Source organism: Mirounga angustirostris, unplaced genomic scaffold (assembly GCF_029215605.1).
Source record: "Mirounga angustirostris isolate CCGP_5_RB_7025 unplaced genomic scaffold, mMirAng1.0.hap1 SCAF_3, whole genome shotgun sequence".
Lineage (NCBI taxonomy): Eukaryota > Metazoa > Chordata > Mammalia > Carnivora > Phocidae > Mirounga > Mirounga angustirostris.
Window position 1 is genome coordinate 2,131,865 of NW_026991711.1, and position 18,026 is coordinate 2,149,890.

Below are 18,026 nucleotides of genomic sequence, written 5' to 3' on the forward strand. Positions count from 1 at the left end.
GACCGGGCGAGGCTCGGCCCACCCCGAGCAGACCTCAGGGTGTGCTACCTCGGGCTACCTCAGGCCTGGCACCTCAAGGTTTAACCAATTCCTCCCGCCCACAGCATGGCTGAAGGGCGCCCGAACCCAGGAGTTTTGGGGGAACTCCCAGGGTAGCCCCATGCCCCCAACCACCTGCACACGGTCCTCCCACTGACGGGGTGTGCAGGCCCCAGTGCCCCCAGCCCAGCTTCTCTGGGGGCTGGGGGGGTCCCCAGCACGTCCCCCCGACAGGACACCTCACGTCCGCTTGCCCTCGGCTCCTGCTCTTGCACCAGCCCAGCAGCCGGTCCCCCGCAGGGCTGGAGCCTGACCCTCTGCTGGCCTGGAGGTGCCTTTCCAGGTAGTGTGGTCGGACGGCTCGTCTCGGGACAGAGCGGCCTAGGGGTGGTCTGGGAGATAGCAGGAGAGGAATCCTGAACTGTGTGGCCCTGGGAAGTCTCCCAGCCTCTCTGTTCCTTACTGTTCACGCTGGGAAGTGGGGGGCGCGGGTTGCCTGTCCCTGTCTCAGGGGCTCGTCAGGAGGAGTAAATGAAACATTAAGAGGGGGTCTGGCCCTGAGGACATGCTGGTGGCTGAGGCCATCGAGCGTCCCGTCCTGGCTACTAATGAGGAAGCAGGAGAAGCTCATGCAGAGTCTCTCGGCTCCCCCGTGACTTCACTCCTGCGTTCTTTACGGATCACCCGCCCTGCCCAGCTTCTTTGGCACTCTAGGGGCTGTGGACAGGCCCCATCCACCCAGATTCTGGACGCCTGTGTCCCATCGTGACTCGGCCATAGCGATGAGCAGAATGCATCCTAATGTCACGTCCCAAATTTTCCGTCTGTGGAAGAAATGTGCTTCCCGTCAAACACCTGTCCTCTTGGTGGTGGGGCCAGGATGAAACGCGTCTGCACCAGTTTGACATGTGGGAAGGAAAGGAGCCACGGAGGCAGAAAGGACTGTTTTTACATACGATGGGGCTTGAGTTTCCGCCAGCAGGGATGTGGCCTGCAGAAACCATGAGAACGGCATCTTGTCCCCAAGGGTGAGCCCTGGCCTGACTCTAGAGCCTTCTGTGATGTCGGCAGGGGTGCACCCTCTGTCCTGCAGACCGGACACCGGCCCCGGCCCTGGGCTCCTGGCCATGGACGTGGTCGGAAGCACCCGTCCCGCCCTCAGCAGCCCTCCCTGTGGTTCACGGACACTCACGCAACATGGGCTCCCCCTGCACATCCGAAATCACAAATACTTTCCCTTTAAATTCAGCACAAAGCATATTGCACATTTCTATTCTAAGAGGTGGAAAATCTCAGGGTGAGCAAGCTTGGTTCTCTAGAGATGGAACCTCTGAGGGCGGGGCGCAGACATCTGGGCTCAGCAAGCTCAAGGCAATTTCCAGTTCGAGCACCTCTGCCCAAACCCAAGCACCCTCTCCAAATTCAGGCAAATTCGAGGTGCCCAAGAAGGTCTTTCCAGGGACATCTGCTGTCTGCGAACACCTGTCCTTTTCTTTCTCCATTTCCTGCAGAGCCCACAGAAGGCAGCTGCAGGGCCACGAGCTTGCAGACCACGAGCAGGATGGGCAAGCCTCCACCAAGCCTCCCTTGCTTGCCATCAGCGTGGAGTGCCCCGAGCAGAGCCCCGTCCCCAAGGAAACTGGAGACGCGTCGTTCGCGTTGGCCAAGTGCCCATGACCGTAGGACTCCCCACTGCAACAGCAACACTGTCCCACGTGAACGAGCATCAGTTCATCAGTGTTTCAGCGGGCCAGCATGGTCGCAGAAAGAAAAGGTTGAACTGCTTCCCAGAGACCTTCCCAGGGACGGGCAGAGGGCAGAGAGCAGCAGAGCCTGGTCGGCCTCGTCTGCCGGGAACCCCGCGCTTCTGTCAGCTCGTGCAGGCTGTCCACCAGCTAGGGGCCCCTCACTCACATTCCCGCAGGGAATACGAACCCCGGTTCTGCCTTCTCCCCACACACTCATCCTGAATATAACAATCAGAGAAGGAAGCGGATGCAAAAGGCTTCTCCCTGTTCCTGCAGCCGGAGGATCTCAACCTGGGGGCTGGCATGCTTCCATCCCCGTGCAAAGCAGCAGTCCTGTCCCCACGGAGCAGGAGGGACGCCTGGGGGGCTCAGTCGTTGAGCGTCTGCCTTCAGCTCAGGTCATGATCCCGGGGTCCTGGGATCGAGCCCACATCGGGCTCCCTGCTCGGCGGGAAGCCTGCTTCTCCCTCTTCCCCCCGCCCCACCCCTGCCTGTGTTTGCTCTGTCAAATAAACAAAATCTTTAAAAAAAAAACAAAAAAAAAAACAAGCATGCTGCCCTCCCTGGGCTGACCCCACGGTGCGGCCACCACAGGGAGCTCACCGCAGGGCTCCCTCCTCTGCTCATCTCCGGGGGGCTGAAGTGCACTGGAATTGCGTCCTTACAAGGCCGCTGCCCGTCACGCCCCCTCCCGCACCAGCTGGGAGCATCTGGGGGTCCTGAAGTGGCCGTCTGTCCTCTTCCTAGGAGCAGGGCCCCCCCCAGCCCATCTAAAGTGCTCCTGCAAGAGGGCCCTGGCCGGGCCCCCCAGGCTCTCCCAGCCCCACACGCCTGCCACTCTGCCAGGCGCACGTCACAGAACTCCGGCTCCACCCTGCTCCGGACGTGACGTCCAGCGACAGGACAGCTGGGACACGAGGGGCCAGCGCCGAGCACCCTCTGGAGGCTCAGGGTGTGCTGAGCATGTAGGCAAACACGGCGTGAACGGTGCCTTCCTCGGTGGGCTTCCTGCTCTCCTCCTGGTGACCGTCCCGTGCCTCGTCTGGAAACAAGGACGGAGCGCTGTCTTCACCCGCGGACGCCCCCTCCGCTCTCCTCCAGCTGAGGCCGCCACGGGCCGGCCCGGGAGAGGGGTCCGGACAGCCACCGCCGATGCCAGGCCCCCTCTAGCTGAGCCTCGGCTCCCCGGAAGCAAGCCCGGCTCTCTCGTGGGGACGACCGTCCCGGGAAGCGGCAAAGCTCTCCCGCACCTGAGCAAGCGGAGAAGGAATCTGGGACCTGGGCAGCGCTCCCTGGGCGCCCCCTCCCCGGCCCCTCTCTCCTCTCCTCTCGACCCCCTGCTCCTCACCGCGCCGTGGACTTCCCTCCGCGGCGGCCCGTCGGTGCCTGCGTCCACGCGCCCCTGCTGGGCCAGGTCTGGCCCGACCGTGACTCCTTCGGCCACGCACGCCCTGCTCCCCCGACACGCTCACGCTCATGCACACACAGAGGCACACCAGCATCCACGCACACATTCACGCACGTATACACACATTCACAGACACACGTACACACACCAGCACTCACACTCTCGCACATGTGAGCACGTACTCACACTCACACACCCTCAGGCACACACACGCATCCTCTCCTCCTCACAAACCTCTCAGGGTGACTACGAGGATGGCCTCACACGGAAGAGAACGGATGGGGCCGCTGTCTCTGCCACGTCAGGATAATGCAGGGAGGGGATGGGGACGCAGGAGGGACGGCCCCGCCCGGTGACATTCGTTTGAGCAGGAGAGAGATGGAGTGACCTCGATGCCCCAAGCGAGGCGCCCCGCCGGGAAGAGGAACGTGGAGCAGCATTTCCGAGTCCCGAGGCCACCGCTGTCACAGGCGCCCGGCACCCCCCGTGTGCGGGCAGACCTGGGCCGCATGCGGGACACTAATCAACAGTCACAATCATTCACATGGATCCACAGCCTCTGATCCGTGCCAGGAAGGAAAACCAAAAGCAGCCACAATGTCCAACAGGGGACCTGACCCAACCTAGGGGTCAGGACTTGGCGGTCCCTAACCAAACAAGCTGATCTTTCTTGCCCCCGGGACCTGGCCGCCATGTGAGGGGCGCAGCAGTGAAGGCAGAAGTAATGGGGACCCCGTCAAGGGGCTGTCTCAAAGATCCAGCGAACGATGAGGCGGAGGGAAGCAGGGAGACCCCAGCGCCTCCTGGGGACCCTCTCCCTCTTTCTCCACTACAAATAGGGACAAAGGAACGTCAAAAACACACTGTGTCGGGCGCCTGGGTGGCTCAGTTGGTTAAGCGACTGCCTTCGGCTCAGGTCATGATCCTGGAGTCCCAGGATCGAGTCCCGCATCGGGCTCCCTGCTTGGCGGGGAGTCTGCTTCTCCCTCTCCCACTCCCCGTTTGTGTTCCCTCTCTCGCTGTGTCTTTCTCTGTCAAATAAATAAATAAAATCTTAAAAAAAAAAAAAAAACACTGTCTAATAAACTGAGGGCAAACATGTAGGTGTTTCCAGATGTTCTAAAACAGAACAGTAGAATCGTGATTTTTACGGAGCACCATCTTGCGGTGGTTCTCCACCAGCTGACCCAAGTGGGAGTAGTTCCTGTGCCATCCTAAAGTGAAAGGGATAGACACACCTCTTCCTACATCTGAATTTCAAAACATCTATACCGGTAACCCTAACACCAATAAGCGATGAGAGTAATGCACAGCAAGGTAACAGGTACACCCAGCCCAGGCGCGTGGAGGTCGGGAGGAGGAGGGCGTGAGCCCGTGTGGAAGGGCGGCGGGCCCACGCGGCGGGACTCGGGCTCGCGTCCTACAGTGCGGAGTGGGTCCCGGGAAATCCCACACACCACCAGGTACTACAGCTCCTCAGTTTCCTTTGCAGCTGCGTCCTCAGAGGTTAAAACAAGCGGATGTTGAAAGTGAGCAAAAATGCGTCGTGTGCATATGCAAGATGCCACCAGCTTTCAAGCTCAGCTAACGGCCATTTTCCCACCTACAGGAACGTCTCGTAGGATATTCAAAAGTGTGTGGGACACAGAGCAAGTCTGGTTTTCAGCACAGCTCCGCACACTACCAGAGGCCTGGCACCGCGGAACTCAGGCCTCTAAACGCCGGTTCAGTTCACCCCACAATCGTTAGGACCCCCAAGATGCCCCCCTCTTCAAACCTGCACTGATGCATGAGGACGCGGATGCCCAGAAAGTGGGTGATGCATCCAGGGACGGACACACCGTGCTCGGTGGAAGCGCTGAGACAGGGATGCTGACCCCCTGCCCCCAGACTCCGTGAGCCTCCAGAGGCTCTGTGGTGACGTCTGTGGTAGGCACAGCAGGGAGAGGAGGGGCTTCCGAATGGTGAAAGGGAAAATGTCCCACTGAACATGGTCCTGGGAGCACCAAGAGTCAAGTGGATTTCACACAGTAGATTTGGAACTCAAGATTTTTTTTAAACATGTATTTTGCTGTATTATTTCTCCATTGAAAAATACAGCATGTTCATTGCAAAAACAATTAGAAAATGTAAATAGACACAAAAGAAAAATCACAGAGATAATTGTTGGTAGTGCTTTGATGTATTTTATTTCAATCATATATATATATATACATATATATATACGGTGATAATTTAATATGTTGATTTGGCTAGACCACAGTGCCCAGATGTTTGGTCAAAATCAGTCTGGAAGTCTCAAAGTTATTTTTTAGATGCAAATAATATTTAAATTGGTAGACTTTGAGTGAAGGAAATGACCCTCCATTGTGTGGGTGGGCCTCATCCAATCAGTTGAAGGCCTTAAAGAAAAAGATGGAAGTCCCCCCAGGGGGAGAGAACTCTGTCCCCGACGGCCTTTGGACGTGAACCAAAGCACCAGCTCTCCCCTGGGTCTCCAGCCTACCCTGTGCATTTGAGATGTACCAGCCCCACAACGCAATGAGCCAATTCCTTAAGATAAACGTCTCTCAAACACACAGATGTATGCATATACTTCTATTCCACTGTAGACACACATACTGTTGGTTTTGTTTCTTCAGAAAACTGGAGAAAGTTAATCTAATCCACATATACACACATTTTTAATAAAAATCAGATATTGTTTTCATGTTGAAGTAGAAGTTGCCATATTCGTTGGAGCGTAATGTAGGCCTGTGTGTTCACCATGAGAGGCCCTCCCCAGTCTGCCCCTTTCCAAAAGCTGCACAGAACCTGACCATGTCAGCTGTTCACCACGGACTGGCAGATTTTTCGGACGAATCTGCTCTCCCACTCTTGTCCAGCGGTTCTTACAAACCCCCTTCCAAAGGTGACAGACGGACGGCCATCCTCAGTGCAGCATGAATCAGCCTCCGTCGAGGCCTCTGCCCTCCCTGACGCCCAGGGCCTCGGGCCCAGGGCTCCCTGCCCTTCCTGGGCCCCGGGGTTGCGGGACGTGGGGGTGCTGAGGAGACCGGGCTCCCCTCACGAGGCACCTCCGGCCCCCAGCTTGACGCGGCTTCACAGGTAAGCGGGTGGGCACCCCAACAACCACCTGCACCTGGGCCGCTCCCTCATTGATAATGTAATTGCCAGGAGAGTCATATTGCTGCTCACACAGCATTTTCAACCATTTATCACAATGTTGATCTTTATTTTAAATATAAATCAGGCAATCATTTATGTCTTTTATGTTCTTTGTATTTATTCAAGAATATTTAACTGTAGACAAAAGGTGACTTATTCATTATTCATCCTGAACAAGGCAAGTATGGTAATTTGAAAAGGCTGACATTTGAGCTTTTTGCCAACACTAGCAAAATTATATCCTTCCCATTGTAAATCAATGAAGTAGAATCATCGCGCACAAAGGAATTAAATTGCCTTGTCACTTTAATAAGGCCACCTTATATACAACCTTCACCCGATGCCATTGTGCAGGGAACGGTTCATCCTCGTCCTCGGCCGCCTCAGATCTCAGCTGGCTTTCCAATCACATGGGCCTCTTCTGCGTCCTTCCCTTTCCTGAGAACAGCGTCAGACTGTCACGGGCCCAACCTGCTATGAGTGACATGCACACATCGGAGCAAATTAGCATCCCAGCTACAGCCTTGCTTCTGGCATCTTGTAAACTTGTGAATCGGGTCTTCGACTGCTCGGACCCCTGCCCTCTCGTCGTGCCCGCACTCACGCCAGCCGCACGGTCACGCGTGTGCGTGCAGTCACACACGCCCTCATTCTATTCACTCGTGTTTGCTTTCATTGAGAAGGTTCCAAATTTTCCGGGCAGGATGCGTTTTTGTAACAACAAAGGACAACCTTTCGAATTTAAACATCTTAGGGAGACGCGAAGAAGGGAAGAGGTAGGGTTGGGCAGCAAAGCAAAAAATAGAAGGAAGAAAGAGCCTGACAGCAGCCAGAAAGCAGCTCCCATTGCCTCAGCCGCAGGCGCGCGCTGCAAGGACGGCCGGACCTGGAGGGCGCTGGTGGCAGATCGGGGCGTGCGGGCCGGGAAGGGGCAAGTGGCAAGCAGGCAGGCAGTGGCACCTGACGGAGGACTAGCTGTCGGTGAGATCTGAGCGCTACGGTGGAAGAGGCGACTCCCGCGGGCTGAGCCACCCCCCGGGGCCGCCAGGAGGCTCAGGAACTGGAAGCTCCAGAGTCTCCCAAGGAAGGGGAGGGGTGGGGTGTGGAGGACACGGGTTTGTCGAAGCTCCGAGACGCAGCTAGACCCCCAGGCCCCTTCCCCTGGCTCCACAGCCTGGAAACGGAGCCCCTCCACCCCGCGGAAGGCAGGAAGTTTAGTCTCTCAGGAGGTTGAACGGTAAACTCCAGGCTGAGGGACACGAGGCAAGGCTGGGCGTGAAGGGGAGACGCCACCCTGCAGACAGAGCCTGGGGAGCGGTCTTTCCGCCCGCGAGATGCCAGCGTCCTTCCCGTCAGTGCTCAGAGCACCAGAGGCCAGGCCTAGGCACCATCGACAAGTAGGGCAGTTGGGAAAACATACAGAAGGGCGAGAAGCCTGCCCTCTCAGGCATCCCCCCGCAGACGGCCAGGCCAGCCAAACACCTAGCAGCCAACAAGGCCCTCTGTGGAAACAGAGCACCCCAACGGCGTCCACGTGCCGTAGGGAAGTGCCCACGGAAAGCGAACACAGAGCACCCCGACGGCGTCCAGGTGCCGTAGGGAAGCGCCCAACGGAAAGCGAAAACAGAGCACCCCGACGGCATCCAGGTGCCGTAGGGAAGCGCCCACAGGAAGTGAACACAGAGCACCCCGACAGCGTCCAGGTGCCACAGGGAAGTGCCCACGGAAAGTGAACACAGAACACCCCGACGGCGTCCAGGTGCTGGCCTGGCCGTCTGCGGGGGGATGCCTGAGAGGGCAGGCTTCTCGCCCTTCTGTATGTTTTCCCAACTGCCCTGGGAAATCCCAGGTGGAAGGATAGGAGAGAACAGCTGACTGAGAAAGCAGCAGCGGAGACTGGCCTCGAAAGTCAGCACGACCGACAACATGGCGGATGCCGGCTTTGTGAGCAAGAAGAGGACGCCACGGAGGACACGTCTTTCATTCAGAAAACACAAAGTAGGAGACTGCTTCCACCTCGGCTGGCGGGCCAGAGATAGAGAAGATGATCCAGATAATGGAAACAAAGGACATGGAAATCCAGAGAGAAGGGTTTCAAGGATTAATCCAGAAATTCGAATATCTATTTCCAGTGGGATTTCAGAGCTTGTCCCTTGTCCCAGAGAGCTGTGGCCCCCCGTGTGGGGAGCCCGGGCATCTGCACTCACCCCTGGGCCGTGACCGTCAATGCGAGGCCGGGGTCGGAGTGCAGGCCTGGCTCCCTCCGGGGGAGCAACAGGACTTCTGTGAAGGAAAGCCGGCCCTGGGAGCAGTGCACGGCACAGAGCAGTTTCCTCTGAGAGGAGCAATGTCACCTGCGGACCAGCCAGGTGTGGGGTGGGGGTCGAGTCACATCTGCTGGTGAGGTGAGCTTGCTCAGAGACCCAAAATGACTTGCCCACGTGACCCAGTGGGCCACGGGTAAAGACTGGATTCAAACCCAGGTCTGCCTGACTCCAAGCCTAAACTCTGTCTCTCCTGTAGCTCTAAGACACCCGCTGGCTCTGCAGTGCCCACCCCTCCCCCAGCCGCCCAGCCCCCAGCCCAGGTGCGTGAGGTTTGCTTCTTGATGGGGTTACAAGAGCTCTGACTCTGCATGATGGTTCCACTATTGGAAAGAGACAGGAGGCCCTGGGAGCCTCCCCATGGCAAGTGCCCCCCCATTCCTTCCACTCGATAAGTCCTCATTGAGTTGATGCCTACTGTGTGCATCACACGCACCCACAGCTGCACCAGCTGGTGAAATCTCCGCGCAAGAGGCCAGGGAGCAGAGGAGAGCTGTGAGCGGCACCCAACCAGAAGTAAATACTATGAAACAAACATGTTTTCTCTTTAACAGTTTAAAAACTTCACATCAAGAATCCAAAAGCTGAAAACGAAACAAGAAGAATTCATATCAAAATACATAAATGAGAATTTGCTGAATTTGGGGAAGACACTGAAGAAAACAAGTAAAAATTAAACTATTAGGTGCCCAAGAGACAACATATTCAACTGAGTATGTGACAGGGACACTGGGACAGGAACAGAAATAGACAAGAGAATGGGGATAACACAGGAAGGTTGTGAAAGGGCCAAAGGGAAAACCACACACACAGAAGATGCACAGAGCAGGTCCAATATGCAGCTAATCGGAGTTCCAAAAGGAACACCAGGTAACAATGAGAAGTAGCTAATATTTATAAAGTAGAATCCAATAAAACCATAAAGAAGGCAATTCTGTGGAAATACAAGGTGACTTGAATCTGTATATGAAAAGGGCCCACGTGTAGCTAATAAAATTGACCTGAAATGGTCAAAACCAGAACACATCCAATAAAGTGGTTAGAGGTGTTTTTTAAATCCTTTGTTCCTCCAGGTAAACAAAACAAGTGACTCCCAAAGCAAAGAACATGAAACCTGAGTTAGCATCTGATGACCTGAGAGCAAAATGCAAACACGACAGTAGATTCATAGTCGTTTTAAAGAACTCAAGGAAAGAACGAAGGAGTCAAAGATTTTCTGCTCTTTCAAGTTGTCCTTCAAGACTCAGGTTATGGAAAACGCAATGTTCACGAGCTCATGAAATATTGTGCCTCGATGCTCCTCTGAAGAGTTTACTAAAGACAAACTTCTTCCAACAAGTGTTGACCAAAGAAAGTACTGACCAAAAGGACTGATAGTGAGCATTGAAAATATTTAATTGTTGATCTAAAACTAACACCAGGGTGGGAATGGGGATAGAAGAATAGTATGTAGATGTTTAATATCTTGCAAAGTAGAAACAAGACAGCAGCAAAAAATAAAAATGGGGAAAATAAATATATAAAAACAGCTGCAGAGGTGACAGGAGTCAGCAGAAGTCACTTACAGACGATAAAAATCAGAGTCTATGTGAGGAAAAAGATTACAGGCAGTAAACGTAACTGTTAATACAGACACACGCTTCCTAATGACCAGAAAAAAAAAAAAGACAAGATGTAAAAAAGAGAAGGAAATAGAATATGTTATAATACACACTGTAAATATCACATTTAATAATATAACACAGTTGAGATCAAACATCACACTGAAAACTCAAAGATTTTCAAACTGGTTCACAGCGTAGAACCCGACCGATGCTAGATCCCAAAGACCCGTCCAGAACAAAGTGCTTTGTGTTGCTGAATGGGTGAACAGCTGGCAACAAACACAGCCAACAGGAAAGCGGGAGCACAAATGTTCGGGACAAGAGTCAAGCACAGAAAGAGCATTTAAAGAGGCAAAACCACCACTTCTGGTGCCTAAAGCAACAATTCATGATGAAGACATACCTGTTATGGGTGTGCATGTAACAACTCACACAGGAACCATCTTCGTGATGTGGGAACTTCAAAGAGGTCATGGGAAGGGAAAACCCACTAACCCACGGGAGAGAAGAGTTACTTTACAGAGATAACATCTCCTCTCAGTCCAGGAAAGGTCAAAAGGACAAAAAACAGAAAGGAAATGGAATCATCCATAAAGTAGATATGATGATAAATTATTAAACTTTGCCTCTGAAAATAGAGAACATGGTTCTTCTCAAATGCCAGGTTCAGAAGTTTACCACTTATTAGTCACAAATAAAATCTAATAATAAAATACAAACATAAATCTCTAATAGAAATTTTAAAAGGTTGGAAATTAATACGGAATCAAAATACCAAGAGGTCTTTTCTCTTGGAAATTAAAAAAAAAAAAAAACCTGTAATAAACAATTGACCAAAAAGTACAAATAAAAATTGCACAATTACCAAAAATTAGTGTGATAAAAACACTACATATCAGAATCTATGGGATACAATTATAACAGTGGTCAGGGGAAATTTTATAACTTTAAATAATTATACCAACAGAATTAATAAAAAAAAAATTAAGTTCCAGACTCAAAAAGTTGGAAAAATAACTATAAAATAAACAGAGAGAAAGGAGGAGGAATAAAATAATAAGGCTAAAAACAAATGTGATACAGAACAGAAACTAAATATTTGATGTTTATTAAATACCACTAGATGGAACTACAAATGGAGTATAAAAGAAAGTAAATAGAACTATTAAATAAATCAGAATGCTGTTTCTTTTAAAAGAAATGAACAGACAGTTCTATAATTTCCTAATCAGGAAAATAAAGAAGAGAAGTGACAAGAGAGAAATAACCATGAAACAAATGAACATAAAAAACTCAAAAGAACTATTTTGTATGAGTCTCTGCAAATTCATTTTAAAACCTAAATGACATGAACAATTTCCTAGGAAAATACAACTTGCTACACTTGACCCAAATAAAGATAGAAAGCTTGAACAGACCCTACTCCCACAGATAAAATACATGAAGTTATCAAAGAACACCCTCAAAGACAAGACCTGGGTAGTTTCACAGGGAATGTACTTGGCAAATACAAGATGACTCAGCATTATAAAACTGTCCCAGGACATGGAAAGAAGGAAACTTCCAAATTCTTTCCTGAAGCAAGTAGAACACTGACATCAAAAGCAATAAAGATAGCACCAAAAAGAAAGCTATAGACCCACATTTCTTATAAATATCAATGCAAAAAATCCTAAATAAAAGATTAGCACACACAATCCACAACACATTCAAAATTAGTACATCATGTACATGTAGAACTGATTCTGGGAATGTGAGGCTGATCAATGCCAGAAAATCCATTAATATAATTTGCCATCCTAATAAAAGTAAAGATTACATGGTTTTCTCCATAACACAAAAAAATCCTGATAAAAAATACCCAGTAAGAATTCATGTACACTTCTCTAAACACACACATGCACACTTGTATGTGTATCTCTATCCATACCTACACACATGCACACACACGTGTGCATACTAAGCATGCATGTAGATATACACATGTGTGTACATAAAGTCAGCCTTTACATCATCATCTGTCTTCACAGGAAATGGTAGATGTACTTCCCACTAAGGTCAGAAACAAAGCAAGAATAGCCACTATCTGCACCACTATTTAACAATCAATTAGAAATATAATGAATACAATTAGATAAGAAAAAGGAATTCTAGGATTAGAAATTTGTAAAGAAATAGAACTTCATTTGCAGATGATGAAATTATATGTCATCATAATAAAAGGAACACTGAAGAGGCTCAATACCAAAAATAACAAAAGAATTAAAAAAAACAGAATGTAAACTAAATCTCTAAAAATCTACAGTGAGTGTGTTGTGTGTGCGTGTGTGTATGTGCATGTCTGTATGCACACCCAGCCAATGAACAAGAGAAGAAAAGAGAGAACTCACTATTACCAAAACAACAAAAAGGATAAAGTACTTAGGAATTAACTTATCAGAAAAGATGCAAAACCCATATGGAAATAATTTTAAGTCACCTTTAAAAACACAAAAGCGACTTTAGCAAATGTAAAAACATCCCTTGTTCTTGAATGGGATAACTCGATATTATAAAAACACCAGTCCTCCTAGAGATAGTATATAAATTTAACAAAATCGAAATAAAATCCCCAGTACGGTGTTATTCTGGATTTACACAAATTGACTCTAAAGTTTAAGTGAAAAATTAAGCATACAATAACAGCTAGGAAAACTCTAAAAGAAGAGCAAGGAGGGGGATTAGTCCTACCAGGTATTATAACACACCCAAAAGCCTCAATAATTACAACTGTGGTTTTGGTCAACAGACAGGCCAGTGGAAAGGTGCGGGCATAGACTCTCACGCAAGTGGGGGGACGTAGCACAGGAGAAAAGTGACATCTCAGCTTGCTGGAGAAACATACTCTGTAGTAACGAAGGATGCCAGCATCATTGGGCGGCCATGTACAAGGCAGCAGAAATCAGTCCATACCTCACATCATATGCCAGAATAAAGACCAAATGGATCAGTGATCGAAATGGAAAACATAGAGCAAAAAACATGCGTGAGTTCTTTTATAATCTGGACATGAAGGATGAGAAGAAAGCTTTTTAAACTGTAACAATTGGGGCAACTGGGTGGCTTGGCTGGTGAAGCGTCTGCCTTCAGCTCAGGTCATGATCTCAGGGTCCTCAGATTGAGCCCCACATCGTGCTCCCTGCTTGGCAGGGAGTCTTCTTCTCCCTTGGCTTGTACTCTCTTTCACACGCTCTCTGTCTCAAATAAATAAATACGATCTTTAAAAAAATAAATAAACTATAACAATTAATATGCGATAAAAGCACAGATTTATTAATTTGGTTATAAAAACTTTTTAAGTTTCCAAAAAACACTGTAAATTAAGTCAAATAGCGAAAGACAAACTGGTGGAAGTCTGCACATCTCTCACAGATAAAGGGTTAATAACCTCCCTCACCTATAAAATGCTCTCAAAAATAGAGGAAAAGAAAGGTCAAATATCCAAAGGGAAAATGGATAAAATACATAAACAGTCTGCAAAAAAACAATATACAAAATGCCCTTAATGTATGAAAAGATGTCCAACTTCACTCATAAATACAGATGAAATCCCGGATACACTGGGATACCATACCCCACTCATCACATGGACAGAAATTCAGAAGTGTGAGCACACACCCTGGGGGCCAGCAGGCCCTCGTGCACGTGGCCGGTGGGAACGCTGACCGTAGTCCACCTGTGGTAAAACCGAAGAGAACCGTGCCTGCAGCCTTTCGCCCAGAGATCCCACCTCCAGGAACCAGCCCTAACAAACATCTTCACCAACACACAAGGCTATTCATTGGGATGTTATTTCTAATTGCAATGTCTAATGATGCAAGTGCCCATCGGTAAGCAACCAATTAGATCATCTATAGGACAGCCACCTGATGATTTATGCGGCTACCAACAGGAAAACCTTATCAACTAATACAGGGTGAGTTCCAGGATATATTTTAAGTTAAAAAAAGGAAAATACAAGAGTATATATGGTATACCACCTTTTGTATAAAAAAGAAGGTTCAGGGGCGCCTGGGTAGCTCAGTCGGTGAAGAATCTGCCTTCGGCTCAGGTCATGATCCCACGGTCCTGGGATCGAGTCCCGCATCGGGCTCGCTGCTCGGCGGGGAATATGCTTCTGCCTCTCCCTCTGCCCCTCCCCCTGCTCATTCTCTCTCTCTCTCTGTCTCTCAAATAAATAAAATCTTCAAAAAAAATTAAAAATAAAAACAAATAAAAAAGAAGGTTCACTAAGAACTGAACTATTGACTACTCGCACTTTGTGCAATGTATTCTCAGGACAAAAATTGTTGCAAGGAAGTCCTGAATTTTTCTTAAGTTTGTTTTTGGCAGTGCGTTGGTGTAGTGATTGTGAAATGAGCTTGTGCCCACTGTAGCGGAGAGCCCGGGGCTGACCCATGTGACACTTCGGGGGACCCAGAGTCTCACCGTAAGAGAGGGAAATACGCGCGTGGACAACCTTGTGCCAGTGGGCCTGAGTGGGGGTGTAAGTGAGAATATATCACCTCTAGTTCTGTCCACTCCCCGGGCCAGAAGCGCCGCCGCCCAGGAGCAGCGTGCACCCACCCCCCGGCTCTCTGTCCGTAAAGGCCCCTGCTCACGAACAGAAACCAAGGCTTCTGGGGAGATCCAGTCATTCCAGGCCTTAGGCAGAGAAAGAACCAAGTGGGCTTGGCCCGTCTTTTATGTCAGAAGGCAGAGAGGCACTGACAGACGAACAAGGTGTGCCAAAAAGACTTGTGCGGGCCGGACATGGAAGAGTTTGATCATCAAAAAGAACAAAAATGGTACTAGATTAGAATACGTTGAATTAAAAGCAATAATTGAATCCATAGTGAATTATTTTTTTAAAGGCCAGAGAGAGAAATTCTTCTTTTTTTTTTTTTTTTAAGATTTTATTTATTTATTTTAGAGACAGAGCACAAGAGGGGGGAGTGGGAGAGGGAGAAGCAGACTCCCTGCTGAGCAGGGAGCCCGATGCGGGACTCGATCCTGGGACTCCAGGATCATGACCTGAGCCGAAGGCAGTTGCTTAACCAACTGAGCCACCCAGGCGCCCGAGAAATTCTTCTTCACAAAAGAAAGCCAGTCACTAAATGTAGCAGGTGCGACACAACGGGAGGGCCCCGTTCTGCAGGCACAAGGTTACTGGGGAACAGAGAGTCGTGCGGCCTCGACTAATCACCCCACGGGTTTCCTACCAACTCCCCAGAGGACAAACTATTCACACTGGAGAAATCTGGTTGTCATCTTTGGCACATGATTAAACCTGAGGAATTCTTAGTCTTCCGCTGCAGTGACGCAGGGACAACCCACGTCCGTCCCCTCTGCAGCAGCTTCACCGAAATGAGCCACCTGGATTGAGTCACAAGGGAAAACTAGACAATCCGTCCTGTGGACATCACATGAGACACCTCGCCTCGACTCCATGGTGGGGCTCCCTGCTCAGCAGAGAGTCTGCTTCTCCCTCTCCTTCTGCTGTTCCCCTGCTTGTGCTCTCTCTCTCTCTGACAAATAAAATCTTAAAAAAAAAAAAAATCTTGAGGTTAAGTGGAAAACAACAACAACGGGTCCCATCGCGTGACCCACCGTGGGCTGTTACAACGCCCAAGCGAGCGGGTCTGTGCGTCCACTGTGGGTGCCTCTCACCATCCCAACCACACGGGAGCAGGGAGATGGCAGAATGTCACCATAAGAAGCCAGTAAAGCTTGCCCTGCAAGCTTAAGGACCAGAAGGAACGTTTTCAAATTACCTGCATGCACACCGAGCTTTAGAGCTCATGCACTCCCATGTTTAGTCTTGTTTTGAGAGTTTCCTGAAATTACACGACTGAAAACATGCACACGCGGAAGAACATGACAACGTTCTTAGTGCTGCTTACATTGCTGGTTTTAGATGGAAGTGTTAATACTGAATGACCTTTTTCTGAAGGGTATTTTAAGGAGACAAAGCAATTTTCCATAATATGGTTGCCATAGCAATTGGCCGTTAAAAAGGCTGGGAGAGAAATGATGCACGTCTGTAATCACCAGCCACTGCAACAACTAATGGTCTGGTAAAGCAACAGTCGGGGATTAATTTGAAGCAGAATAGATAAGCGAGTTTTTAAAAACTCAACAAAGAAGGAGAAGAGGAAGGAGGACTCTGTGGCTGCACAAGCAGGGCTGTGGTGACAGGCACTGACTCTGCTCGGGAGGATGGGGGGCTGCCTGGGAAGGGCTCGTCAGTGCAGAGCCTGTGGGTGACCGGAGGGGCTGGGGGCAGCGGCCTCCTCCCCCGGCCTCCCAGTGCTCCTGGGATGGTCCGCTGAACCCAAGGCTGGGGCAGGGAAGGCACCAGACAACACAGAAAATCGCATTGTGTCAGAGAGCAGTAAGGTTCTCAAAGAAGGATGGTGACATGCCAGAGACGTGGGAGCCCACTTGCGGGGGCTTCCCCTGGTCAAACTTGAGAGAATTGAAACACCAAAGTAAATACTGCTAGTAACAGACCACAGCGCATGAAACCACTGGACCGTGAGTCCACACAGACGTGAATGAATGAATAGGAAGTTTAAGGAGGATACTTACCTAATTTCAAAGCACCGACACACAAAATACTAGTTAAGAAGAAAAGTGGATAAGCCTGGGAGATGTCATCTTAACCAAGCGATAAAAATGGCTCCCACAGCAATGGGCCACTTAACGTGACACCTGATACACGCTATGACTAGACACAGTGCCACTTCCATGACATCCACACCAAGATGCACAGCCTGAATGTATTCATGACGACACATCAGACAAACCCCAAATAAGGAACATTCTACTGAGCAGCTGCCCTGTGATCTTTTAAAGTGACTTCTCCATGATAGCCCAGGGAAGCCTGAGGAACGTTCCAGGCTGAGGAAGGCGAAAAGGACCTGACAGCTAAGTGGAAGAGGAGCTGAACCAGATCCTTTGGATAAAAAGGGCATTGGTAGGAGAACTGGCAGAATTTGAGTGGGGTCCAAGGATTCAATGGTAAAGTTGATAGTAATTTCCTGACATTGAGAGTTGGATTATGATTATGTAAGAGAATATTTTTATTCATTGGGAATGCATGTTAGAATATATGGGAGAAGGGCATTATGGCAATAATCTATTCTGAAACGGTTTAGTGGGGAAAAAAACTTTTGTACTATAACTTGCAACTTTTCTGTAAGTTTGAGAGTATTTCAAAAAATAGATTTTAAAAAAGAAGGCAAATGGGGGTGCCTGGGTGGCTCGGTCGGTTAAACGTCTGACTCTCAGCTTCAGCTCAGGTCATGATCTCAGGGTCATGAGATCGAGACCAATGCCAGGCTTGGCGCTGGGCATGGAGTCTGCTTGAGATTCTTTCTCTCCCTCTGCCCCGCCCCCTCACACTCTCTCTCTAAAACAAATAATATCTTTAAAAAAGTAAAAAGAAGGCAAATTACTAATATCAGAAATGAAAGCTGAGACATCACCACAGATCCCACAGACATTAGAAGGGTAATAAGGGAAAACCATGAACAACTTTATGCCCACGAATCTGATAGATGGATGAAAAGGACCAGTTCCTGGAGAGACACAATTTGCCAGAACTCACACAAGAAGAAACAGACACCAACCTTCCAAAACAGAAGGGACCAGCCCCAGATGGGCTCACTGGTGAATTGAGGAAGAAATTGTGTTAATACCTCCAATCTCTTTC

The 18,026-nt window shown here is 49.4% G+C and overlaps 1 protein-coding gene across 1 annotated transcript in view; it reads right to left on the bottom strand.

Moving 5' to 3' along the window:
* Positions 1-5,373: 5,373 nt before the first annotated feature.
* Positions 5,374-18,026, bottom strand: part of TEX29 (testis expressed 29) — a 38,579-nt gene continuing 25,926 nt past the window's right edge. The window contains exon 6 of the mRNA XM_064585895.1: positions 5,374-6,837. The gene's annotated coding sequence lies outside the window, so the exon portion shown is untranslated. The remainder of the gene's footprint in view (positions 6,838-18,026) is intronic.